The following is a 21,218-nucleotide window of genomic DNA, read 5'->3' on the forward strand; positions in this document are numbered from 1 at the left end:
CTTCCGTTAAGTCCTTGATTTTAAGGAACGTGACCCAAAATGGGATATTATAAGAAAAAGAAATGATTAGGTAACATGTTTCTGGTGTAGGCGAAATATTGTATACTCGAAATCAAGATTCTTACACATAAAAATTAACAATTATTTTTTCCTTAGTGGTTATGTAGATAGAAAAAATAGGATGGGGTGGTACGGACTGGATTCATCTGGCTGAGGGTAGAGACCAGTGGCGGGCTCTTTTGAACAAGGTAATGAATATATATTTATTTTCACAGTCTATACACAAACGTTGTAATTAAATGATGTTGTTAAAATTATATAATATTAAAACATTATGTAGTATAAAATATTATATTTTGGCGCCAAAATATAATATTTTATACTACATAAATGTTTTAATATTATATAATTTTAACAACATCATTTAATTACAACGTTTGTGTATAGACTGTGAAAATAAATATATATATATATATAATCAACACAAACATGACGCATTTAAGCTACAAAAAGGTAATGAATCTTTGTGTTCCGTAAAATATTGCGAATTTCTTGAGTGGCTGAACGAATTTTAGTTTCTCAGGAAGGACTCGACTCCGTGGAGTGAGTTGTGTGGGTGCAAATACTACAGACAGGCCAAACAAAGACACGTTCTCATCTCTAAAAATCTGTGAGGACAATGAAGGAAACCCTCGATCCAGGGCCTCAAACGCATTGTCGTATTACATTCTTTTTGCCTTTCAGCAACTCGTCCAAAAATTCTTGCAAAGTTTTACTCTCGACCAAATTATCAGAGGTGAATCAAACAACGCGTTGTATGCGATTATTCAGCCACGTTGCAACGTGGCGGAATAATCGCATACGTAAATACACATAAAATTAGCAGCAGAGGTTAAAGTATTTTGAATCATTTGGACGCAATTTACCCGAGATTCACTTGACGGATTTCGATTACATTTTGCATGGAAGCTGTGCCACTGGGGACCGCTCGAATATCGTACATTTAAACATCCAGCAATGTGTAATAACAAAATGGCGGACGAAGAAACTTGTGAAGTGGTGTCGACACTAGCGCCACTTGCAACATAGTCGCACAATGATACATGTTACCATGGTTACCTTGGTTGCCTTCGTCATGAGTACCATGATCGCAGGGGCGGAAAGGGCTTATGGGATGCAGCGTCTCTGATTAGTTGAAGGATGAAAGTTAGGTTTGGTTGAGTTCAGGGAGGTTGTGTGAGCTTAGCGTTATATATCACGTGAGATATAAGGAATGGTATAGGACTGTGCCCCAGAGAGTACGGAGGGTATACCCTTGATGATCTTATGGGTTGGCCCTCCGGGATACCAGTTTGTAGATAGGTTAGGTTTGATAGGTTCGTTTAGTTTGAGATTGGGCAGGTTTGATTAGGTTAAATTGTGTGAGTTCATATAAGTTTGGTTGATACTGGGATATACGTCGGTGCGTGCATCGCGAGACGCCGGTGATGGACCTTGGGGGATCGGTGTGACCTGGGCGTATAAGTTACGCCTCTGAGCGAAACCCATCAAGTTGGACGCCCCGATTAATGGGCAGAGTCGAGACACACAGGAGCGACGGACAAATGATAGAGGCGGATAAGCCTAATGGGAAGCAGCGTCTACTGTTGGTGAAGAGGCCCTTCGAGGATTCGATCGGATCACATTAGTTTTGTTTTCGTTACGTTATAATTCGTTCGATTGTGTTGTTTGGCAGTGCTAAATGAGGGTGTTAAACTGGGGGTTCATTGGATAATGTTGAGGGCATATTTAACACTTCGCCTTTTCGACACATGAATTTCCAAGGGCTACTTGCGTTCCAATGAAAGAATATGGAAAATCTATAAACGGTGTCACAAAAAGATGTATACACAGCAGCAAGTTTGGTGGCAGCCTGTAAGTAAGTTGCTCGCCGGTGTCAAATGTGCCATGAAGCTGAAAATCGTCAATCGAACACTAATACTCTAATTTCGGTAATACACTAAGTGCCAGTGATGGCGTAGGCAGTGGTTTAGTTTTACAAAATGTTTACTTTGTGGGACAGTCTGTATTGTCCGGTACGAATTTTACATTCTAGGGTTGTCATTGTCGGTTAATGGTCACAGCCTCGATTGAATGTTTTACGTTTTGAGTAATAAGTTACTACGCTAACCTAACCCAACCTAACCTAACCTAACCTAACCTAACCCAACCTAACCTAACCTAACCTAACTTAACCTAACCTAATTTAACCTAACCTAACCTAACCTAACCTAACCTAATCCAACCTAACCTAACCTAACCTAATCCAATCTAACCTAACCTAACATAACATAACCCAACCTAACTTAACCTAATCCAACCTAACCTAACCTAACCTAATCCAATCTAACCTAACCTAACATAACATAACCCAACCTAACCCAACCTAACCGAACCTAACGTAACCTAACGTAACCTAACGTAACGTAACGTAACCTAACCTAACCTAACCTTACCCAACCTAACCTAATCTAACCTAACCTAACCTAACCTAATCTAACTAGTCTGTATCACATGGAGGACGGCTAGTGCGCGAAACGTCGTCTAAACCTGTTACACGTCACTGAGTGAACATTTGATTGGCCAACATAATAATGGTACAAGATTTTGGAATTTTCAAAAATATTTAGAAAATGACTGTGTCTTGACGTGTTCTCTGCATTTATACTGTTAGCGTCTCACAAATTAAAACTAAAAAAAAAAATAGTTTGTAAACTAGCTGATATACTTCACCTCGAACTTTCGTTTCAAGAGACTCGTGAACTTTGACCCACTTTGGTGTCCTTAAATAGTTCATGTGGAGAAATGCTTCCTTCAGCTGAGTTTCGTATTCGAAAGCCCTTCGCCCTGAAGCTGAATTCGCGTCCCGGCCTTCAGTTTTCACCAGACGAGAAGCGCTGTTCAGTTCCGCTAGAAGCTCTTCCGACTACAAGTTACCTCGCTACACGACCATGTTTGTTCATTGGATTCAATTAATTTCCAATGAACCTTACTAATTTAAACAAATATTAAATTAGATTTAAATTACATTAAGATGGTAAAGTTGCGTCATATTGTGATATAATAAGTATATATTAAATCTTGTCCGTCTAATCACAATAAATTCTTATTAAATATTAAAATATTACAATAATTAACATTTAAAATATTTAAAATATTAAATGATGTTCTTTATCGAAATATTCGATTTACATTAGATCTAATGTAAATCGAATATTTCGATAAAGAACATCATTTAATATTTTAAATGTTAATTATTGTAATATTTTAATATTTAATAAGAATTTATTATGATTATAAATTCTTATTAAATATTAAAATATTACAATAATTAACATTTAAAATATTTAAAATATTTAATGATGTTCTTTATCGAAATATTCGATTTACATTAGATCTAATGTAAATCGAATATTTCGATAAAGAACATCATTTAATATTTTAAATGTTAATTATTATAATATTTTAAAATTTAATAAGAATTTATTGTGATTAGAGTTACGTAAGCTTTAGAATGTTTCGTTGACTTGAAAATTTATTACTGTACTGATAAATTGACATTGTTTCGAATAAGACAAGGTGAAAATTCGACAAGTGGAATTCCAGAAAAAAACTTTATAACCTCTATGAAGCATCCTGTATAGATAACTGATCTCCATTGCTGGAGATTAAAGCCCATTGTTCTTACGACCATAAGTTTTGATTATGACGTGCTTAAATGTATAGTTACATGTACGTCACTTATAATGAGTTGTGATGTCTCTAAATGACTGTCATCTGTCTGCACCTAATAAGAGACGGAATGACTAGAGAAAACCGCGTGTGATAGGGCTTCGTAATTAGTGCCCATCACGGTATATTGTAATGGTGACCTTATTAAGGACGATGTATCCATATAACACGTATGGGCGAGATATAAAATTCATACAAAGTTTTAGGAGGCAGGTCCCCTCTTGGCAGATGATGGCGTAGGTGGGAGAATATTACAAAAATAAGTTCCCAAGAAAGAAATATATAAAATGTTACAGTGGATTCATGATGCGCGTTAAATGGATTCTTAGCGGGGTCTGGTGAATTTATTTCTGAAATTTGTGGTTCTCGTTCTTAATGAGCTTAGTGATCTGTATTCTTACCGTACTTTGACTTATATATTCACACAGTGCTGATTTTTAAGTTTAAAAAAAAGCAAAGTTGAATTTGAGCCCACATAACTAAAATTGTATATTATGGACAGTGGCCTGCGGATGACTCATTGGGAAACTGTTTGTGTGGCCTTCCCATAACGTTCCCCTCCAACCCCCCTGTGCATTACCACAACTACCAGGACACTCGGCTGAAGACCATGTGACGACAGTGTGTCAGTGTTACATCTAGTTTAAACGAATTGAATTTAGCTTAAAATACAAAGAGAAGATATATTTTTTTATTAAATTTAGCTCAGAATTCTGTAATTCAATCCTAAAGGGTTCTGACGAAGGTAGATTGCATTTAAAATTATTCATAATCAGGATTTTTTCCATAGTCTTTTCCTTAAAAAAACCATGACGTTTCGGAGGCTGGTTTTGTATCCGTCTTCAGATGAGAGGTACGTACACTGTTGGTTCCCTTGGATAGAACTAGTCTAATGCCAGAGATTAACTCTATCTAAGGGATCCAACAGTGTAGGTATCTCTCATCTGAAGACGGATACAAAAGCAGCCTCCGAAACGTCATGGTTTTTTTTTAAAGAAAGACGATAAAAAGTTGTAATAATGAATAATTTTAAATCAGAATTGTGTGCTTTGAAAAATTTTGTTGTGTTTTTTATAATCGCAACTCTACCGTCGACTGTCATACTGACATCGTTTAATCTACTGGCAAGATTAAGTGATACTTTTTTACAGACCGGTAAGATTGAACGACTTCCTGCCATCTTCTGTAGTCTCGGCCGCGTTTAAAATTATCATGGCACGGATGACGGAGGTAATGGACTAAGATAGATCTAACGGAAATCCTCGTTGATAATGCAAGGAACTTCCTTGCGGGAGATACAGAGTTGTAATAGTTTTAACTACGTCTGCTCTCCTGACGGAGGACTGTGAAGTTCTTCACAGTTATTCATCAGGAGCTGACGCCATGTTGCAAATTACCTGGACAGAAGAGCTGAAGTACGCATTTCATGCAGCAAGAGTTTCGATTTAAATGAAACACACTGTTTTATGATAATTGTATGGCCCTACATTTTTTAGTGTTCTGTCTGACGACAGGTCCATATGAACAGGATACTTCCATCCTTTTCTCGGACTGGGACCTGTTCATATACGTTCTTGGCAGATGATCCAGAAGTTGTTTGCCATTGCCTTCTTCTGTGTGTGAATGGAGTAATTGTTGGGATGCCACGGAGAAACCGGGGAAGCCCCCGGAGGAAAACTCCGTGTTGCCTAGACCACGGCCTTGCCCAACACAAGTTATAAATTCGGGCACCGCCGGGAATCGAACCCGAGACCCCAGGATTACAAGGCCAGCGTTCTAACCGCTAGACCACCTCATCTTATTATTATTTAGTGTTCTGTCTGACGACAGGTCCATATGAACAGGATCCTTCCATCCTTTTCTCGGACTGGGACCTGTTCATATACGTTCTTGGCAGATGATCCAGAAGTGGTTTGGCATTGCCTTCTTCTGTGTGTGAATGGAGTAATTGTTGGGATGCCACGGAGGAAAACTCCGTGTTGCCTAGACCACGGCCTTGCCCAACACAAGTTATAAATTCGGGTATCGCCGGGAATCGAACCCGAGACCCCAGGATTACAAGGCCAGCGTTCTAACCGCTAGACCACCTCATCTTATTATTATTTAGTGTTTTGTCTGACGACAGGTCCATATGAACAGGATCCTTCCATTCTTTTCTCGGACTGGGACCTGTTCATATACGTTCTTGGCAGATGATCCAGAAGTGGTTTGCCATTGCCTTCTTCTGTGTGTGAATGGAGTAATTGTTTTGATGCCACGGAGGAAAACTCCGTGTTACCTAGACCACGGCCTTGCCCAACACAAGTTATAAATTCGGGCATCGTCGGGAATCGAACCCGAGACCCCAGGATTACAAGGCCAGCTTTCTAACCGCTAGACCACCTCATCTTATTATTATTTAGTGTTCTGTCTGACGACAGATCCATATGAACAGGATCCTTCCATCCTTTTCTCGGACTAGGACCTGTTCATATACGTTCTTGGCAGATGATCCAGAAATGTGTTTGCCATTGCCTTCTTCTGTGTGTGAATGGAGTAATTGTTGGGATGCCACGGAGGAAAACTCCGTGTTGCCTAGACCACGGCCTTGCCCAACACAAGTTATAAATTCGGGCACCGCCGGGAATCGAACCCGAGACCCCAGGATTACAAGGCAAGCCTTCTAACCGCTAGACCACCGTGGAAGTTTTGCTCCTACATATATACCCATAAAACAATGTAAATTGTAACTAGGATTTGAGGTTTCTCACAGCCTTTGGATTGTAGTCTCTTGTAGTCATGATGATCATCACCCTGATGATTGAGGCAGCAACGACCTCTAAAACGTTGGTATACGTTTAGTAGATTACATGGCGTTACAACCCAGAAGTCAGGTATATAAATTGTAAATTGTAATTTGTCATTGAAGTTTACAAATAACACACATACAAAACATTAAGCTTTAAACGTGTGTAAGTTTGCTCACATACTTGGATGTCATTTACTAAGAAATACGATCGCCAAATTTTGAAAGGAGAATGATTACCCTTGTTCCAGCAAGGGACTATACCAAGATGGTCAATGGCTCTACTTGTCACCTTTGACTGAGAAGGCAGACACCACGCTTCATTTCCTGGATCAATATCGGAACCCGTAGCTGCTAAGACGACGTCCAGGATTTACTTACTGCATGTGTATACAAGAAGGACATTTATTTCATTTACTATCAAACTCTATTGGTTAGAACGCTGGCCTTGTAATCCTGGGGGTCCCGGGTTCGATTCCCGGCGGTGCCCGAATTTATAACTTGTGTTGGGCAAGGCCGTGGTTTAGGCAACACGGAGTGTTCCTCCGTGGTATCCCAACAATTACTCCATTCACACACAGAAGAAGGCAATGGCAAACCACTTCTGGATCATCTGCCAAGAACGTATATGAACAGGTCCCAGTCCGAGAAAAGGATGGAAGGATCCTGTTCATATGGACCTGTCGCCAGAGAGAACACTAAATAATAAGATGAGGTGGTCTAGCGGTTAGAACGCTGGCCTTGTAATCCTGGGGGTCCCGGGTTCGATTCCCGGCGGTGCCCGAATTTATAACTTGTGTTGGGCAAGGCCGTGGTCTAGGCAACACGGAGTTTTCCTCCGTGGAATCCCAACAATTACTCCATTCACACACAGAAGAAGGCAATGGCAAACCACTTCTGGATCATCTGCCAAGAACGTATATGAACAGGTCCCAGTCCGAGAAAAGGATGGAAGGATCCTGTTCATATGGACCTGTCGCCAGACAGAACACTAAAAATAAATAAAAATCATATGCAAATGTCTGCTTGCGCGACTATCAGGCTTAAAGCAACTTAATTGCAAATATGAATAGAAAGAGCTTTCTTTATCTGTTGTTCTCACACGGGAAGTGCAATTCGGAGCCTCGTCCTCCCCCTCCTAAGAAGTCTTAGGTTGGTAGTTACTGTTTATAAACGACCTACCATATTTACGGTAAACGAATTCGAATTTTGTGTTGGCTGATCTGTAAATTGCTGTATTACAAAATATTATAATTATCTTACTCTTAAAACCTTGCATATCGTGCAGTGTTATACAAATATATAAAATTATTAATGCAAACAAAACTGTCTACACTTTAAAAAGACACTTAGTGTCAAACGCTTTTCTAACTCAAGATGTCATCATCAGTGGCAAAGAATACGAATTATAGGATTTAAGACTTTCGCGGCGAGTACAATCAATAAAATCCTCTCGAGCAATCAGCCGCGTCAACTGTTTACCGTAGTAAACCGACGTTTCGGGAACCAACTCTGTCCCCATCATCAGGGTTCTGATATGACTGGATACCTCGGAAGTCGCCTGCATGAGCACTGGTCCCTAGCAAGTACATACGAGATGCGATCAGAAACTTTCCAGACTGTGTCAATAGAGGGCGAACCGGTTGTAGTACGAGCTTCTGCCGCTAAGGGGTTGGACCTACATTCATAGTGAATCAGTGTGCCAGCCGGCATCATCGAATTAGCATTTGTTTCTTAGTTACGGGCGTTTTGGTCGTGCATTACACCGACCCTCCTGCGATTTCGGAATGGCGTGTGCATCAAATTTTGCCAAAGACTCGCCAAAACGGCTACGGAAACCTATGAAATGCTAAAGCAAGCATTTGGGGAGTCCGCAATGGGTCGTGTACAAACTTTTGTGTGGCATTCACGTTTTAAAAATGGCCGAACCTCTGTCGATGATGACGAGCGTTCTGGACGACCATCTTCGAGCACAACGCCCGAAAATGTTACGAAGATTCGGCAGGCCATTCACGAAGATCGACGTCGTACCATCAACGACTTGTGCGACATTGTTGGGATAGGCTATGGGACCTGTCAGCTGATTCTAAAGGAAGAACTCCACATGCGACGCATCATGACAACGCGCCAGCGCACACCGCCCTCAAAGTTCGGCAGTTTTTGGCCTCAAACACCATGGCCGTCATCCCGCACTCTCCTTATTCGCCGTGTGACTTCTTCCTCTTCCCAAAGATGAAAATTCAGCTAAAGGGAAGGAGATTTGAGACGATAGAAGAGATTCAGGCAGAATCGCAGATGGTGCTTGACAGGCTGACAAAGAAAGATTTCCAGGGATGCTTACAGGCTTGGCAGCGGCGCTGGGATCGTTGTGTTGACTCCCAGGGGAACTACTTCGAGGGTGATAGATGAATTTAATACCTGAGATAAGTGTACGGGTTTTTATACGCGCAGTCTTGAAACCTTTCGATCGCACCTCGTACACAGGCGACTTCCGAGGTATCCAGTCTCATCAGAACCTTGATGATGAGGAAGGAGTTGGTTCCCGAAACGTCGGTTTACTACGGTAACCAGTTGATGAGGCTGATTGCCCGAGAAGATTTTATTAAGTATGAATTAATTTGTTTGCTACTGATGATGAACTCTTGAGGTCGAAACGCGTTTGGCAGTAAGTGTCTTTTCAAAGTGTAAACAGTTTTGTTTGTATGCATAATTTTATACATTTTCTTACAGTTAAGGATTTTCCAAGGCTTCCAATGTCGTTTTTATTACAGAAATTGTGAAGTTCTCATTCGTGTTAGAGGAGGAACGAAGCGAGGTCCCTGATATTATTTCGTAACAAGACCAGTTCAGTTACAATTAAAGTTCCAGAAATATTTCAGTTACTTCCTGTTCAGCTTGTGGAAATATAATAATATAATAATAACACGTAATTGAAAATCATCGTTTCATCGACAATCGTGATATATGTAAAGGTGTTGTAATTTCTAGCTGGATGGTGAGATGTAATTCCGGGCGAAAAGAGGATTGTCAGACAATCGGAAACTCCGTTACCCGGAGTTTGTTCGTTGTGATTCTCGTCAGTCGCTCGCGACAGGTTCTGGAAATTGCCTTCCTATCATCAGAAACGTTTTCCTCTAACACCCACCTCTGTTAATTAACATGCCGTAACTTCGCAGTTACATTAGCGGAAAGAGCCCAGATGTGTTGTATGGTCAGAAACTTCTATTTTCGCTAGGCTTTGGGTTCAGGATGGAATATTTCAAGTGAAATTAACTTTTAGCTGGAATTTTGTTGGCACGATCTATGAATTCACAATGATTTATTATGTCAAAATGATTTCGTTCTTCGGCTGCTGGGAGAAGACAACTTTACTGGAACATTCTTCCACTTTATGGACGCAAAGAGATTTCAGGTTTCGAAGGAAGTGATTTTTTTAGAAGCAAACCCAATGGAAGATACAAATTACGAAATATTTATTTTTCCTTCGCTGTAAATTCTCCTGACTTCTCACGAATCTTTATCCCTCCAAGACTTTTATTTGAAAAAATTGTAATTAAAGACTGCCTCCGTCATTATTTCAAAATAATCTGATTTTCTGAAATCAGACAGCAATTTATTTCGCCAAAATGAAGAAACTGAGTCAACACCCCTCCTCCCTCAAAAGACTAGGATATAAATAAAAGTAAGTCGTCTTTCTTACTAAGAGGGAAATTAAATGTCTGTCGGAATGCAAGGACACTATTAGTCAGAAACATATTTTTTTTTGCAAAAAAAAAGAATATAGTCTTGCCTAAAAGCTTATAAAATATAGACATAAAATAAAATCATACGTATATTACACACAAAAGCTTTGAAATTAAGCGGACTGTAACCTGAACTTAGTAAAATAAACTAATATCCCACTGACTTTCACGTTGTTAGAGACACAGATTGATAACTCGTTCATGTTCCGTTGTCCTGCAACGCCATTTAAAGTCAACTATGGTTAACCGGTACGTAGTTCCTCGCTTCGCATTGTGAACACTAGACAACAACATGACCCTTAACCTTAAAGACGAACCTCGAGCAGGTGGACCGTGCGTAGTGATATTTGTGAGCTGTGTCTCGCGGTACGTCAAGAAGTGCTGTCTCCAGACATTAACCAAGCGATCCTGATGGACAGAAGGTTTTGGCGGAAGGGTTATTATTTATTTAGTGTTCTGTCTGACAACAGGTCCATATGAACAGGATCCTTCCATCCTTTTCTCGGACTGGGACCTGTTCATATACGTTCTTGGCAGATGATCCAGAAGTGGTTTGCCATTGCCTTCTTCTGTGTGTGAATGGAGTAATTGTTGGGATGCCACGGAGAAACCGGGGAAGAAGCCCCCGGAGGAAAATTCCGTGTTGCCTAGACCACGGCCTTGCCCAGCACAAGTTATAAATCTGAGCACCAGCGGGAATTGAACCCAGGATTACAAGGCCAGCGTTCTAACCGCTAGACTATTTATTTATTTAGTGTTCTGTCTGATGACAGGTCCATATGAACAGGATCCTTCCATCCTTTTCTCGGACTGGGACCTGTTCATATACGTTCTTGGCAGATGATCCAGAAGTGGTTTGCCATTGCCTTCTTCTGTGTGTGAATGGAGTAATTGTTGGGATGCCACGGAGGAAAACTCCGTGTTGCCTGGACCACGGCCTTGCCCAACACAAGTTATAAATTCGGGTACCGCCGGAAATCGAACCCGAGACCCCAGGATTACAAGGCCAGCGTTCTAACCGCTAGACCACCGTGGCTATTGGCGGAAGGGTATACGAAGCAAATGAAGGGTAGAACAAACAGGATTATCGCTCATCGATAAAGACGTTTGCTGGGGAAAGTTTCAGATGGGTAGTAATGCACTACAAGACAGCAAGATGGTTCTTTCAGATCTCATCAATTTAAAGTAGTGTAAAGAAGTTGCTGGAAGTCTTGGAGCTGTTGGAATATCTCTCCGGCGTCACCAAACTTTCTTTCAAACCCACAAAAAAGTAAGGGCTCAGTAAAACGCGTTAGAAGCTTAGTTTATTTAGAATACAGCGCATGGATACAGTGTGGTAATGAACACGTATTTTTCTCGCTTACCAGTCTCGTTTGTAAATGATTACGTGTTTTGGAAAGTTCGTTGTTCAACAGATGTGAAGGGAATCTAACGCAGCTGTCACCGCGTAAAACAAATGCAAATAAAAGTTCAGAGGACGCAGACCAGAATGCCCTGTGCATGTGGCATTAGAAGGCACGTTTCTTTTTTACTCTGAAAATATGCCTGCGAATACATAATATTTTACAGTTATGTTCACATAAGTATTAAGTTTCACTTATTCGTTCAATTTTTTTTTATTTTACGTTAGTTTCTTTATATATTAAATCTTGTCCGTCTAATCACAATAATTCTTATTAAATATTAAAATATTATAATAATTAACATTTAAAATATTTAAAATATTAAATGATGTTCTTTATCGAAATATTCGATTTACATTAGACCATCATTTTTCATGTTTCACGACATGTTTCAGTTCCTAAAAGAACCATCCTCACGTGTATATAATTATATAAAGCTTCAAAACGATAAATAATTAAAATACAATTTTCATACATTATGCTAGCGTACATTTTTATCAGATTTTTACCAGATATCAAATGATGTTCTTTTTCAGATTTTTTTTGATATCTGGTAAAAATCTGATAAAAATGTACGCTAGCATAATGTATGAAAATTGTATTTTAATTATTTATCGTTTTGAAGCTTTATATAATTATATACACGTGAGGATGGTTCTTTTAGGAACTGAAACATGTCGTGAAACATGAAAAATGATGGTCTAATGTAAATCGAATATTTCGATAAAGAACGTCATTTAATATTTTAAATATTTTAAATGTTAATTATTATAATATTTTAATATTTAATAAGAATTATTGTGATTATACGGACAAGATTTAATATATACTTATTATATCACAATATGACGCAACTTTACCATCTTATTTCATGTTTCTTTGACGACTAAGCCATTTTGTCGGATTGTATCTTCAATTGATAGAATGAGGGCAAACACGGAAGCTTCAGTCATTATAACCAATTCCGGTCAGATATTTTAAACAAGAACCTTCCGAAGTCGTAGCGACGCAGCGGTCAGTAATGTGAAATTAATGCCATATATTTTACACATTTTACTGATAGCATACTTCTGTCAGTCCAGTCTACCGAAGTAGATTGCAATAGAAGCTACTGACACGTGCATTACACTGAAAAATAATCAGCACTCGTACAAATTCATACATCAGCGCTCAAATTACGAAAGCAGGCAAACGTAAAAACTTATTTATGCCTTTCAAGTGAAGTGTCTCGCGATATATGAGGTTCTAGGGACTGTGACGATGTCTGCGAGTTGCTAACCACTTTACATGTCCATGGGAAAGAAAGGTGGCTGAATTGATTTGCATATTTCTACGAGATCTGTATTTTTCATTTCAGATAATAAGGACGTAGAATTTAAACTGCAAAGGACATACTGGAACCGACGTTGAATTTATTCTATACTTTTTGTGGATTCGCAAATCTAAATTTAATCAAAATCCTTAAAGTAATTTAGATGATGAAATGTTCTGTTTACCATCCCTATTCAGCATTCATTTAAGTTATTTCTTGAAGAAAGAATGGCCAAAATTATTTGCGAACCGAGATGAGAATTTTGTCGCGAAAGAGACGATGGTTGAGAGAGTCCCCCTGCGTCGATAATTTGCACCACTCCCCTTCAACTTTTATTATGATTACAGGAAGGGCGGGGCAGGTAGTTGTATAATTAAGCGTTAGCCTAATTGGAGGAGGTGGTCCGAACACAAATTACATCTTTTTAGATAACAGTATATGGGTTACAATTAAGTAATATAATATCTAGAAACAAAACATGCTACATGAAATTTAAAATGTAAGCTCTTTTACGATATATATTATTAAACTACTACTCCTTACCAGTTTTTACTAACAGACTTGTAAAATCGAGGTAAAACGTCAGACTGTCTTAAATCACAAAAATTATAACTATATATTAAATCTTGTCCGTCTAATCACAATAATTCTTATTAAATATTAAAATATTACAATAATTAACATGAAAAATGATGGTCTAATGTAAATCGAATATTTCGATAAAGAACATCATTTAATATTTTAAATATTTTAAATGCATTTTTCATGTTTCACGACATGAAAAATGATGGTCTAATGTAAATTGAATATTTCGATAAAGAACATCATTTTACATTTTAAATATTTTAAATGTTAATTATTGTAATATTTTAATATTTAATAAGAATTATTGTGATTAGACGGACAAGATTTAATATATACTTATTATATCACAATACGACGCAATTTTACCATCTTAAAAATTATAACATTAGTCATGGTTGGCGTTACGGAACTACCTGCTCTGAGATCACGTGGAGCAGTGATTTGAATCAGTTTAGGTCATATACATTAGTCTACTGCCCTCAATCGCAGGGAAAATCGAGGTATTCGATAATAGAAGCCTATCAGACAGATGATCGGGTATTTGTCATATTCTCATGTATTAACGCATATTTTAATAGACTTGTTAATTTATAATAACAGTCACAACTCTGAAAAAATGAGACAAGACAGATCTCTGCGTCATAATAGTGGATTAGATTTGGGGCGTGTCTCATGCTCCATGTAGCTCCCTTGTACGCTTAGGACGTCGAGGTAATTTAATCCCATTCAGATCTTCAGAATTTACTTTTTTGCATGCATTTCTCATGTCTCCTATGACTTTCTAGAATACGAGGTGCGATCGGAAAGTTTCAAGACTGCGCCTATAAAAACCCGTACACTTATCTTAGGTATTAAATTCATCCATCACCCTCGACGTAGTTCCCCTGGGAGTGAACACAACGATCCCAGCTCCGCTGCCAAGCCTGGAAGCATCCCTGGAAATCTTTCTTTGTCAGCCTGTCAAGCACCATCTGCGATTCTGCCTGAATCTCTTCTATCGTCTCAAATCTCCTTCCCTTTAGCTGAATTTTCATCTTTGGGAAGAGGAAGAAGTCACACGGAGCTTATAAAGGAAGTTGGGGTCGGTTCTTGCAAGATCTTTGAGCTCCTGACAAACGAGAAGTCAAGTCGATTCTGCTTCTGGTCCTCAGACAGGATGCGTCGCATGTGGAGTTCTTCCTTTAGAATCAGCTGACAGGTCCCATAGCCTATCCCAACAATGTCGCACAAGTCGTTGATGGTACGACGTCGATCTTCGTGAATGGCCTGCCGAATCTTCGTAAGATTTTCGGGCGTTGTGCTCGAAGATGGTCGTCCAGAACGCTCGTCATCATCGACAGAGGTTCGGCCATTTTTAAAACGTGAATGCCACACAAAAGTTTGTGCACGACCCATTGCGGACTCCCCAAATGCTTTCTTTAGCATTTCATAGGTTTCCGTAGCCGTTTTGGCGAGTCTTTGGCAAAATTTGATGCACACGCCATTCCGAAATCGCAGGAGGGTCGGTGTAATGCACTACCAAAACGCCCGTAACTAAGAAACAAATGCTAATTCGATGATGCCGGCTGGCACACTGATTCACTATGAATGTAGGCCGCACCCCCTAGCGGCAGAATCTCGTACTACATCCGGTTCGCCCTCTATTGACACAGTCTTGAAACTTTCCGATGGCACCTCGTATCCCGCCCATCTCAGTGACCTTCATTTAATGAATCTACGAGGTCGTCTCATAACATTACCATCCAGTTTGTGTCAAATTCTGATAGGAAACTCTCTTTAAAGGAATTCGCTAATGACGTAATCAATAATAAAGAAATGTGGGAAATTTGGGTTACTTTTCTCTTTGTTTTGGTCAAATTTTGCAGTAAACGTACAGTACAAATTCAGTATTTCAGAACTATAAGTTTTCTTATCGAAACTGAGTACATAATTACTTAAATCAGCTTCAACAAGAAGATTGGTTCATTGGAAATGAGGAAGACTTCTTAAAGCGGCCATTGGTCTCGCCAGGCCACAGACAATTGCGTTCAAATTACGCGGCGTCCACCAAAAATCAATGGACTTTGGGTCATTTTACGTAATTACCTGTACAAACTTCTGATCTCGTCGTTAGAACCTTTTAAGCCAGATTTTCCTCTGCCTCGAAGGATTCAGAACGCATCTCAATTACCAAGATCAATTGGTTCTTTTCGTTTGGGGAAATAATCACTGATTGCCCTGAAAACAAACACACAACCCACAGGATAAATATTACTCTCTAAGGTCAAAATTCAGAGCTGTTAAATACCAAAATATTTGATAAATATAATAATCACTGGGTTTAAAAGCTTTAACATGGTATTACATTTGCATACGACGTTTCTATTAAATGTTAAGATATTTTGAATTACGTTGATTATTCGGGGACCTATACTACAACAAACTACATTGAAAGTAACCTCTTTAAAGGAGCTATCCCGCCTTCGACCCCAATTCTGAGGTCGATGGTGTGTGTGACATGTTTGTTTGTTCCACCAAGATAATCACCATCCCTTGTCGGCTGTCCTCTAATGTTTGTTGATTCTTCTGTAACCACATCTGTTGGCCGCTAGTTCAGGGGACACATTTAACATAGACACTTCATTAGAACTTGAACTTCTTAGGTATGTGGCGATGTTTGAGGTTGTTATGGCGACTGGTATCAACATGGAAGATTTCTAGTATGTTTCGGTTTGCGGTCTGGTAGACGTTGACAGATGTTTCAGACGTTCTTAAGCCTTCGTGGACATTGCTGTCATGTTAACAGTGTGGTACGAGGTGCGATCGGAAAGTTTAAAGACTGTGTCAATAGAGGGCGAACCGGATGTAATACGAGCTTCTGCCGCTAGGGGGTGCGGCCTACATTCATAGTGAATCAGTGTGCCAGCCGGCATCATCGAATTAGCATTTGTTTCTTAGTTACGGGCGTTTTGGTAGTGCATTACACCGACCCTCCTGCGATTTCGGAATGGCGTGTGCATCAAATTTTGCCAAAGACTTGCCAAAACGGCTACGGAAACCTATGAAATGCTAAAGCAAGCATTTGGGGAGTCCGCAATGGGTCGTGCACAAACTTTTGTGTGGCATTCACGTTTTAAAAATGGCCGAACCTCTGTCGATGGTGACGAGCGTTCTGGACGACCATCTTCGAGCACAACGCCCGAAAATGTTACGAAGATTCGGCAGGCCATTCACGAAGATCGACGTCGTACCATCAACGACTTGTGCGACATTGTTGGGATAGGCTATGGGACCTGTCAGCTGATTCTAAAGGAAGAACTCCACATGCGACGCATCCTGTCTGAGGACCAGAAGCAGAATCGACTTCTCGTTTGTCAGGAGCTCAAAGATCTTGCAAGAACCGACCCCAACTTCCTTTCTAAGCTCCGTGTGACTTCTTCCTCTTCCCAATGATGAAAATTCAGCTAAAGGGAAGGAGATTAGAGACGATAGAAGAGATTCAGGCAGAATCGCAGATGGTGCTTGACAGGCTGACAAAGAAAGATTTCCAGGGATGCTTCCAGGCTTGGCAGCGGCGCTGGGATCGTTGTGTTCACTCCCAGGGGAACTACTTCGAGGGTGATGGATGAATTTAATACCTGAGATAAGTGTACGGGTTTTTATACGCGCAGTCTTGAAACTTTCAGATCGCACCTCGTACATTATAAAGACCAAAAGCATTGACAATGGCGACAAATGAAATGTTTTATGAAGGGTACAGAGCACAATTCTTGTTTACAAAGGAGACAAAAACTTTTACACTGAGATTTAATCCTGCTGCAAAACTTGATACCAAAGAAGTAGGTATATGAATACATTTAACAGATATGATTATATGACTTTCTTAGAAGCCGTGATTCGATAGGAAACTAACAAGTTTATTAATTAATGATATTTTACAATTACAGTTTGAATCTACAAGAAATATACTTGGACTATAAAACATTGGTTTAAAATTACGCTTACACAAAAGAATTTAGACTAGTATTTAGTTAAAATCGCCCAGATAATACGAGGCGCGTCCTCAAAGTAAGTTTTCCACTCGTCCCACAGCTAGCAAACCTTATATTTCGCGAAGCGACTGTGCGTACGTGATAGAGCAATGACGTAGCATGGCGCATGCACTAACGGCACCTCCCGCGTTCTCACAGTAGCATCGTTGCAACTGTTGAAGATGAAGGTTCTTATTCCAGCTCCCGCCGACTGTGAAGTGCGGTCAGTGATAACGCTAGGCCGCACACGGCTCGACGGACAGCAAGTCTCCTGCAGGAGTTCAGCTGGGAGGCGTTTAATCATTCACCCTACAGCCCGGACCTCGCTCCCAGTGATTTCCATCTTTTCCTACACCTCAAGAAATTCCTGTCCGGTCAGCGTCAGCGTTTTGAGAATGACAGAGAGGCGGAGATGGTTGTCACACAGTGGTTCCAATCCCAGGCGGCAGGCTTCTACGACACAGGTATTCAAAAGTTGGTCCCACGGTATGACCAATGTCTCAATTCCGGTGGCGAATATGTTGAAAAATAGCTGGACACTTGCTGTATCTGTTGCAATAAATATTTCCATGAAATTGTGTTTTGTTTCTGTAAACGGCCCCAGGGAAACTTACTTTGAGGACGCGCCTCGTAAAATAGGAAACTTTTCCGTTCTGTCTGTCTTCAATTTGGTCTTCACACGATCACAAGATAATATCTGACATCCATTACCGTGAACTCGTGGTCTCGAAAGTAAATCGAACACACGATTCAATTTTCTGTCCTATTTGTGCCGTGCATTATTTATTCGTAGAGTGTAAGCCGGGTTCCTCCCTAAGTCCAGACATGTGACAGGTATCTACTGACGGACTCCACACAGATGAGACTTTCACAGCAGAAGGCAACATTCAGAGGCTTAAACGAGGAAAATTATATCGAAACGAAAGTTGGTCGATTAATGTAAGTCGTGACCATGGACTTTATCGAGAAAGATAATTACTAAAAAATAATTCAACGCAACAGTGAATAGAACGAGGCTGATCTGAGATTCATGCAGGCGTGAACATAACCTCGTCACCTGCGGTGTAGAAACGGTTTTCAGTAGTGTAGTTGCCCTCCAGGTAATCATGGTTACCTAGGCAAATGTCGTCTTCAGTCTTACCGAAACAATCCCAAAAGAAATTTGTACCATATTATAAAAATGTGGTCGTTAAAATATGATGTGTATGAAACTCGATTGGCTCCACATTTCTCCTATAATTATGAAACAAAATATTCCGTCACAATCAGGATTTTTGTTCTCGATTTTCTTAATGAATTAGATCAGACAGACAGACAGAGAGAGAGAGAAAAATACGGATGTGCTGTAATTGGTGATCGAAATTGTTAGACACGAGACTAAGTAGGAAGGATTTTCATCAAAGTATAGAGCAGGGACAATGAAACGGAATTAATGCATTGTTCGTGAGCTTAATTTTCTAATCAGACAAATACGAGACGCGTCCCAAAAGTAAGTTTCCCTGGGGCCGTTTACAGAAACAAAACACAATTTCATGGAAATATTTATTGCAACAGATACAGCAAGTGTCCAGCTATTTTTCAACATATTCGCCACCGGAATTGAGACATTGGTCATACCGTGGGACCAACGTTTGAATACCTGTGTCGTAGAAGTCTGCCGCCTGGGATTGGAACCACTGTGTGACAACCATCTCCGCCTCTCTGTCATTCTCAAAACGCTGACGCTGACGGGACAGGAATTTCTTGAGGTGTAGGAAAAGATGGAAATCACTGGGAGCGAGGTCCGGGCTGTAGGGTGAATGATTAAACACCTCCCAGCTGAACTCCTGCAGGAGACTTGCTGTCCGTCGAGCCGTGTGCGGCCTAGCGTTATCACTGACCGCACTTCACAGTCGGCGGTAGCTGGAATAAGAACCTCCATCTTCAACAGCTGCAACGATGCTACTGTGAGAACGCGGGAAGTACCGTTAGTGCATGCGCCATGCTACGTCATTGCTCTATCACATACGCACAGTCGCTTCGCGCAATATAAGGTTTGCTAGCTGTGGGACGAGTGGGAAACTTACTTTTGGGACGCGCCTCGTACGTAACCTCCTTCACGTTTGCAAAATTTTATATTAGAAAAAACTTCACCAGAATGAAAGGGTAACAGTTTACGTCAGGAGGAAAATTGGTAGCACTGAGCAATGTCGTGTGTGTGATTTACACGTGATTGGATTTCACGAACACATTCAATTGATGGAATTAGTGCGTGTGAAACGCTGATCCGTTCCCCCCCTCGGATTCTGTGGACATTTGGTGTGGAAACTGTTCGGTTGCGTCAATAAAGAATGGACAATTCAGCAGAGTTGTAAACAAATACGTGTGCCGACTCAAATAAAAGCAAACATTTACGCTGTTAGAGTTCATGGACGCGATACGACTTTGTTACCAGTACTGATACAGCCTGCATCAAGGCCGTAGCGAAGATATTTTGCGGACTCAGACATCAGTAAATGCAGATGGTTAGGCGGATTGGACGCTAGATGTCACTGCCGGTTAGAAGGCACTGCCATCACTTGTCACCAGTCATCAGTCTTGCCAACACAGGGCAGTTTTCGTGTATGGAAACTGATGTTATGGGAAGAAACATTGTTAGTTGTAAGCGTAAATATTTGTTATTATAAACGATATTTTACATAGGTTTTGGCAGTAAGATAAAAAGAAAATTCCATCTTAACAATGGAGTTATAATAAACGTTTTTATACTTAGAATACAGCCATGTTTGTTACGAGAGTTGACAAAACGAAATTTCTCTTATGATTCAGTAAAGTATCTCGCTGAAGAATGCCAATATATTGACAGATATAAAATGTGATGTTGATACAGCGAAGTAAGTAATTATTTGAGAAAGTAAATAAATATCTTTGGTTCAATGAATGAGAGTATTTTAGATAAGAACGGACACGTGACACGAATTCCAGCAATTATATGGCAGTAATAGATTTGGGTAACCTAGAAACCACTATGAAGATCAATAAGATGGCTGACAAGCGCAAAGTGGGGATAAAATAAGTACATAGAACAATGAAACAATCGAATGGGGAAAACAGGAATGATGTTCTCAGAGGTAGAAGGTTATTTCTCTACATGGGAGGCAATTTCAGAAGTAAAGTAGAATGGATATAATAGAAGTCAAAGGTAACTTTTTGGTAGAAATGCCATACCACAGAAAATAAAACTGTAAATGTTGTAGCCCTGTCCAATTCGATCCAACTCGAGCGATCAGTGAATAATGGTTAATATATAGTAGACTCTGTTCTGAAGCAGCTTTCCAAATACTTTCGTTGGAAAAAACAAAAATTGCTTCGACCTGACAACACTAATGTTTCCACAAGGAGTACCAAATTTAAAACCGATAAAGTATAGGACGACTTTTGTAAAGCATAAGAAAGATTCTGACACTCAAATTACATTACCGTCTTTAAATATCTTAGTTAAATATCTTAGTTTTTGCCAAAGTTTGTAAGTACTTTAATTAAGTTATTTTTCCTAAAGGATGGCTTGTTGGACGTACACGAGGGGCCGTCGAGCTATTATAGCAGAATAGCTTATGAGCATTGTGAGGT

General features: G+C 39.9%; 1 protein-coding gene across 1 annotated transcript in view; it reads left to right on the forward strand.

Moving 5' to 3' along the window:
• The window catches only part of LOC110831703 (dopamine receptor 1), a 355,076-nt gene that overhangs the window by 43,507 nt on the left and 290,351 nt on the right, over window positions 1–21,218 (forward strand). The window lies entirely within an intron of this gene.

Source organism: Zootermopsis nevadensis, unplaced genomic scaffold (genome assembly GCF_977971745.1).
Source record: "Zootermopsis nevadensis isolate Lab colony 2312 unplaced genomic scaffold, Znev_1.0 Znev_ptg000028l, whole genome shotgun sequence".
Taxonomy (NCBI): domain Eukaryota; kingdom Metazoa; phylum Arthropoda; class Insecta; order Blattodea; family Termopsidae; genus Zootermopsis; species Zootermopsis nevadensis.